This window comes from Mesoplodon bidens, assembly GCF_964165515.1.
Source record: "Mesoplodon bidens genome assembly, contig: HAP1_SCAFFOLD_302, whole genome shotgun sequence".
Taxonomy (NCBI): Eukaryota; Metazoa; Chordata; class Mammalia; order Artiodactyla; family Ziphiidae; genus Mesoplodon; species Mesoplodon bidens.
The window spans coordinates 553,718-561,882 of record NW_027671335.1 but is presented as its reverse complement, the minus strand read 5'-3'; positions in this window follow the sequence as shown (position 1 = coordinate 561,882).

Genomic DNA, 8,165 nt, shown 5'->3' with positions numbered 1-8,165 from the left:
CTCCGTGCGCTTTCCCGGGAAAACCGTCCCCGGGTCCCGGGACCCCGGCAGTGGCGGGGTGCACAGGCCCCCCGGAAGGCGGGGCGGACAGTGACCCGCGCTCGCACACAGGCCCAGCGGCGGCAGCGGCAGCAGCAGCCCCAGCGTCCCACGCCCGTCTCCGAGATCCGCGCCTTTAGCCGCGGCTCGCGCCCGTCTCCGGTGCTTCCCCAAGCAGCCCTCTTAATGCCCTCTCCTCGCACACCAGGAAACAAAAGGGAAAAAAGTCTCTTGCCTCTTCGGCAGCTCCAGACCCTTTCCCCGGACTCCCTCCGGGCTAGCCGCGGTGCACTAACCCCTTCAGGCTCTCGTCCTTTCGCCAGCCCCAGTCCTCTCCCTGCGCTCCGACTGAAAGCCGATACCCGAGCCTCAGCTCCCAGCCCCGCCCGCCCCGGCGGCCAAGCAGACAAGCCTCTCGGGCTGGTGTGTGCCTGAGGGCACCGATCCTCTGTGCCGGAATCTCTCCGCTTTGCCCTCCACAACCCTGTTGCTGTGCTCTCCTCCGCTACTCCTAAGCTTTCCCCCTCCGCCACCTGCAGTCTCCGCCCGCGAAGGGGCTTGTAGTGTGTGGAAACCTTTCCTCCTTCACGGCTCCCTCCCACTGGTGCAGGTCCCGTCCCTATCCTATTGTCTCTGTTTATTCTTTTTTTCTTTTGCCCTACCCAGGTATGTGGGGAGTTTCTTGCCTTTTGGGGGTCTGAGGTCTTCTGTCAGCGTTCAGTAGGTGTTCTGTAGGAGTTGTTCCACGTGTAGTTGAATTTCTGATGTATCTGTGGGGAGGAAGGTGATCTCCGCGTCTTACTCTTCCGCCATCTTCCCAAGCTCTATCTTGATTACTTCAAATTTTTGGCAATTATGAATAAAGCTGCTCTAAAAATCTGTGTATAGGCTTTCATGTTTTGCATTTGGATAATTAACTAGGAGTGTGACTGCTGGATTGTATGATAGGTAAGCCTATATTTAGCTTCATAAGAAATTTACAAAGTGCTTGTACCATTTTGCATTCCAACAGCAATTAACGAGCTTTCCTGTTGCTCTATATCTTCACCAATATTTGGTGTTTTCCATGTTTTGGAGTTTAGCCATTCTGATAAGTGCTTAGTGGTTTCTCGTGAAATGAAGTTTTCTTTTTTTTAATAAATTTATTTTATTTTTGGCTGCGATGGGTCTTTGTTGTTGCGCGCGGGCTTTAGTTGCGGTGAGCTCGGGCTACTCTTCATTGCGGTGCACGGGCTTCTCATTGCGGTGGCTTCTCTTGTTGCGGAGCTTGGGCTCTAGGCGCGCGGGCTTCAGTAGCTGTGGCACGTGGGCTCAGTAGGTGAGGCTCACAGGCCCTAGAGCGCAGGCTCAGTAGTTTTGGCGCACGAGCTTAGTTGCTCTGTGGCATGTGAGATCTTCCCAGACCAGGGCTCGAACCCATGTCCCCTGCATTGGCAGGTGGATTCTTAACCACTGCGCCACCAGGGAAGCCCAGAAATGGAATTGTATTAATTCTGTTTTACTTTAGTTTGGATGCAGACCCTATTTATTTATTTAGTAATGTAGCTATAGTCTAGTACCTGAAAACGTTTATCCTAGAACCAGATTGTCTAGATTCAAATTCTAACCCTACATTTTGCTCCTTGTGAGACATAGGCTAACTACTTAGCATGTGCTTCAGTAGCCTTATAGATAAGATGGAGATAATAATACCATCTACCTCACAGAATTGTTAAAATTCAGTTAGATTATCATGGAACATATAAATAACAATAAGAGTATCTGGCCTATAGTAAACTCTTTTACCTTTAATTGTATATAATAATTTCATTCTTTTCTTTTATCAAGGGGAAGGAATTTAGAATGTAATTCCAAATATTGATAGAACTAGGGTAATTATTTTAATTTTAAATTAATTAAAAAAACTCAGTTACATAAAGATAGAATTCCTCTATTTCTGCATCATTACCATATTTAGCTTTCAGCACAGTATTTAAATTTCAATTCAGTAACTTCACAGTTGTACGTCTTTTTACAAACTTTCAATATTGAGAACAGTGGCCTGAAGAATTTTTAAGCTGTTTTTTTTTTTTTTTTGGTGGGAGGGAGAAGAAGGATAAGTTTTAACCCCACTATTTTGTAATTTAGTTTGGTCATGACTCTGATTTGATGAAACTGAGATCAGTATGATAAATGAAATTGCAAAGTTCAAGACTTTGCTCCACTGTTTATTGTTAACTATTCAAATGAACTGAATTCTTAAAATTTCAGTTGTTTCCAGAACATGCCGCTTCTGAAGCATCTTAACCTCAATGTGTAAGCAGATTGTTATTATTCATCTAATCCATCAACCATAACTGCATTGCCAGTGGTCTGGCCCTAGGAGGGCACAAAGTTCATAGACTTAATTATTACAAACAGTATGTCTTCTATTTTAATTTTCTAGTGGAGGGTAACTCTGGGTCAGTCATGCAAGGAACTGACTTAAGTTCCATGTCCTTGAAAAATGTTGCCACCTCAGTTTAAATTAATGGTCTAACAGCTTCGACCATTTGGGGAGCACTCTCAGTAGTCATATGTCCTAAATTTGACTACTTTCATATTAGCATTGTTAAGACATTATGGGAATTCCCTGGCAGTCCAGTGGTTAGGACTCCACGCTTTCACTACTGACGACCTGCGTTGAATCCCTGGTTGGGGAACTAAGATCCCACAAGCCATGCAGTGTGCCAAAAAAAAAAAAAAAGACTTAATTAAACCCCAGAACACAGTCGTGCTTGTCATGGGCATCATGTTTAAGAGTTCTTCTCGATATACAGACTGCCAACAAACACATGAAAGGATGCTCAACATCTTTACTCATTAGAGAAATGCAAATCAAAACTACAATGAGATATCATCTCACACCAGTCAGAATGGCCATCATCAAAAAATCTAGAAACAATAAATGCTGGAGAGGGTGTGGAAAAAAGGGAACACTCTTGCACTGCTGGTGGGAATGTGAATTGGTACAGCCGCTATGGAGAACGGTATGGAGGTTCCTTAAAAAACTACAAATAGAACTACCATATGACCCAGCAATCCCACTACTGGGCATATACCCTGAGAAAACCATAATTCAAAAAGAGACATGTACCAAAATGTTCACAGCAGCCCTATTTACAATAGCCCGGAGATGGAAACAACCTAAGTGTCCATCATCGGATGAATGGATAAAGAAGATGTGGCACATATATACAATGGAATATTACTCAGCCATAAAAAGAAATGAAATTGAGCTATTTGTAATGAGGTGGATAGACCTAGAGTCTGTCATACAGAGTGAAGTAAGTCAGAAAGAGAAAGATAAATACTGTATGCTAACACATATATATGGAATTTAAGAAAAAAAATGTCATGAAGAACATAGGGGTAAGACAGGAATAAAGACACAGACCCACTAGAAAAGAAAAAGCGTTCTTCTGTCACATCAAAATTTTCTTGGACACCAACCACCACATGATAGATCTAATTGGATGGTAATATATATACATATATGTAGCTGAGCTCTCTTCCACTGCAATAGAAACGCCATAAATGATTTAACTTTTTCATAGAATTTGTCCTGTGAATTCTCAGCCTTATCTTCATTACACTGAATAATGGTGTTTGCCTTTGATAATGCTATTTTTGGTTATGGAGTGTGGGGCATGATTTTTCTCCTGCATTCAAGAGATAATCCTTTATAAACTCTCCATTCCTAAAAATAGTTTTAACGGAGAAAGGGTATTTTCCAATTCCTATGTGATTGGATTTTGCAGCATAATCATTTATTATACATTTAATATTAATGTTTTATAAATCTGGGGAATTTCCAACTCTGCTGAGAAATTCCACTGGGAAAAAGAAAAGAAAAAGAATAATAAAATAAAATGTCCCTGTACTACTCAGTGCTCCTTTCTTGGTAGTGGAAAACACATTTCTAAGAAAAGTGGAAACTTTAACAACTCAAATATCTTCAAGATAAATATTGCCCTAAAACTTGCCTTATCATAAAACCATACAAAAATTAGACAGATTTAAAAAAAGGGAGTCAGAATTGTTTATCTAATTGATCAGAGCCAAAGGGCCAGTGATTCTTTTTTAATATTGAAATAATATAAAAAATAAGGTGAAACATACCTTGTGGTCCATAAGTCAAAGGGATTCCTTAAAAGATATTGTATTTATCATAACTAAATTTAAAAACTCTAGTTTGCAAACAATATTGAAAGCAGAGAGATTAAGAAAAATTACCAATTTTTGAAACCTTTTGGACATTGTTAAAAAAATGATAACAAATGGTATTTTATTAAATTTTAATAAACTGTGTACAACATAGAAATACTTGCCATATACACCATTCTTGGACATTTTCTTACAATTGTAAATATTCAGAGCACTTTACTATATTCCACAACAGCATTTTTTAAGGTTTATTTTTCATAAAGGAACAACTGTGTAAAAGATCAAGCAGCATCAATTGTCTGTTTCATTGCCCTCCAAGGCAATCTGTGGAATTAAATAATTGCAATTTTGACCTCTACTGCAAATGATCAATCAGCTGAGGCTTCTACTAAAAGTCCTTAATATGACAAAGACAAAAGAAGAAGATACAATTGTCAGATGAAGTGGCCAGAGATTTACTGATCTTATTTTTTAAAGTCTTTATCTGCACAGTAACAAATATAAATATTTGATTATTTCATTAAGTTTATCCAGTGAGTACTTATTTATCAGCTAAGAGGCCCTAGGCACTAATCTAGCCATTTGGGATCTAGAAGTAAATAAAACATAAAGAGACCCCTTTACCTTATAGTACAAGAATTCTTTTGAGAAGACAGATATTTATGGGGAAAAAAAAGTAAACATGTTGTGTGTTAGATTGTGATGAAAGTTAGGGGGACAAACATAAGTTAGGGTAACAGTCCCTGTGGTGAGATGTGGTGAGCTATTTTAATAGAATAATGTAGGGTGACTTCTCTAATAAAGCTACCTTTGAAAAGGCATTGGAAGAAATTAAATGAACAAGCCAAGGCTCCAGGATAAACTTGGCAGGCAGAGCGGATACCTAAAGCAAAGGTCCTGAACCTTCCTGCTGGTCCAGTGGTAAAGAATCTGCCTTCCAATGCAGGGGACACACGTTCGATCCCTGGTCGGGGAGCTAAGATCCCACACGCTGCGGGGCAACTAAGCCCGTGCACCTCAAATACTGAGCTTGCGTGCTTCAACTAGAGAGCCTGAGGGCCGCAAACTACAGACCCCATGCACCCTGGTGCCCGTGAGCCACAACTAGAGAGAAGCCCACACTCCACAACGAAAAGATCACGCCTGCTGCAACTAGGACCTGACGCAGCCAAAAAAATACGGGAACTAAATAAATAAATAAGTAAATAGACAAATAAATAAAGAGAAGACCTAAGATAGATAAATAAATAAATGAATAGAAGGCCTAAGATAGATAAATAAAGAGAAGGCCTAAGATAGATAGATAAATAAATAAGTAAATAAGTAAAGAGAAGGCGTAAGATAGATAGATAGGTGAATAAAGAGAAGGCCTAAGATAGATAGATAAATAAACCAATAAATAAATAGATTAAATCAATCAATCAATCAATAAAGTAAAGGCCCCAAGGGGCATTGTGTGTGCCTGGAAGTGTGAGGAAGTCAATGTAGTGGATGAAGACAAAGTAAGGTGGTAGGCAGTGAAGTTGGAGGGGTCACCAAAAGGACAACTGGCAGTGACTTAATTTGCTGTGTGTGTATGTATTTACCTTGAACCAGGAACTCTGTGTTCAGGCCACACACCTCAACTCTCCATCCCTAAGTGATACTTTAGAATTTGTTTTTAATGAGAAAGAGGGAAGAGAAATAACAGGTGTGTATCTATTTGCGTGTGTGTGTTTATTCTTTCCTAAAAACAGTACTAAATTCTTTGATTTTATTATTTAAAAGAACTGTTAGGAATTTTTATTTCTATTATACAGTTGAAGAAATGGTCCACAAATTCTGTTTTTTTCTGCTTCCTAAACATATCCTCTTGCTACCTGCCCAAACAGTCATTCTGGGATCCCAGGGTGGCCAACAAAAAGTGCTAATGTATGCCTTCAAAGAAACACAAGGTAGAAATGACTTGGAAGTTGGCCCCAGATTTATCTGGGTTTGAATTCTAGTACTGCTACTCGTTGGCTAGGTTAACACTTGTTAACATAGTCATGCAAATATCCCAGGCACTTATTAGTTTCATTTGCCTGTAAAATGAGTATAATAATATCATGTATGTAAAGATTAACATATATAAGGAAGCTAGCCTAGAATCCCCAGATGAAAATAATAAATATTAGTTCCCGTCTTCTCCCTTCCTTCAATTAGGAGATGGAGATCAAGTGGGGATTCAACCTGGTTTGGGGAAATTGATGGACAGAAAGAAAGCATGCGCAGGACCTGCCTTGTGAGGCAAAGCTCACTTCCCAGTGGAGAGTGGAGGTGTGTGGTCTGATCCCTTGAAGAGTTCCTGGTTCAAGGCCTGAAAAGAACTGAAGGTAAGGAAAGGGTGAGAAAGAGGGAAAGGGAAGTAGCAGCTGTGTATCTATTAAAATAATTAACAGCTAACGCTATTAAAATAATTCAGGGGAGGGCTTCCCTGGTGGCACAGTGGTTGAGAGTCCGCCTGCCGATGCAGGGGACACGGGTTCGTGCCCCGGTCCGGGATCCCACATGCTGCGGTGCGGCTGGGCCCATGAGCTATGGCCGCTGAGCCTGCGCGTCCGGAGCCTGTGCTCCGCAACGGGAGAGGCCACAACAGTGAGAGGCCCGCGTACCGCAAAATAAATAAATAAATAAAAATAATTCAGGGGAGATTTGAATTTAGAATTGGTAGAGGTGGAGGTGGGGATGGTGGTGATATTCTGATGGTTGAACTAGCAGATGTGAAATAGGAAGTGAAAGAAAGTGAGGTGTTAATCATGATTATCAGCTTTTTGCCAAACCCCCCCCAAAAAAAACTGTAAGGCGTCTGTGGGACTATGGAGTGAAGCAAATTGGGGCAGAGAAAGATCCCTTCTGTTGAGTAGACAACACAATTGAATATGACTCAAAAGTTTGAAGGAGAAGATTCAGGAACACAAACAAATTGGTATGTAAATCTGTGAGACCAAAAGAAAAAAAAAAGAAACAAACAAAAAAAACGCATTAATTGCTTATACAATAAGATGAAATCATTTTTCATTTTATATTTACTCACTCAAATATTGTCCGAATTTAAGAAATGCTAAGGGTTTATCCATTTTGAAATTTTCCATTTAAAGAAAAAAATAATATTCTCACAGACATATTCATCAAGAATGAGATGACCAGAACTTGAGGAAAGTAAAAATAATAATAATGTTTTGTGAATTTTATGCAAGTGAACTTTCTCGAGATGCTTTTGACTATTAATTTCTCTTCCTATTTTCTCTGCCCTTAGATTTGTTTCATGAACCACTGCTGAGAATGAGCTTAATAAGTAGTTTATTGGAGTTGGAAGTCACAAGAAAAACATACCAGGAGAAAATAAGATTTATGAATATGTACATCATTGCACTCTAGATTATTTCACTTATTAGTCAATACAATCTATTATAATTATAAACTATAATAATAACTAAGGAAATTTAGATTCAAAGAGGTCATGTAAAATGTTTTAAGGTCTTGTCTTAGTTTGCTAGGGCTGCCATCACAAAATACCACAGACTAAGCTGTTCAAAAGACAGAACTCTTATTTTCTCTGGAGGCTGAAGTACAAGATTGAGTTGGTTTCTCCTGAGCCCTCTGTCCTTGGCTTGGAGAGGGCTGCCTTCTCACTGGGTTCTCTAATGGCTTTTTCTCTGTGCAGATACATCCCTAGTGACTCTTCCTCTTCCTATAAGGACACCAGTCACATTGCATTAGGGCCCACCCATATAACCTCATTGAATCTTAATTTTCTCTTTAAAGGCCCTATCGAGAAATACAGTCACATTGTAAGCTATTAGGAATTAAGACTTCAACAAAAAAATTTAGGAGGACAATATTAAGTTCATAACACTCACATGGCTATTAAAAAAATAAAACTGAGATTTTCATACTCTCAGACTCCAAAATCCACCCTC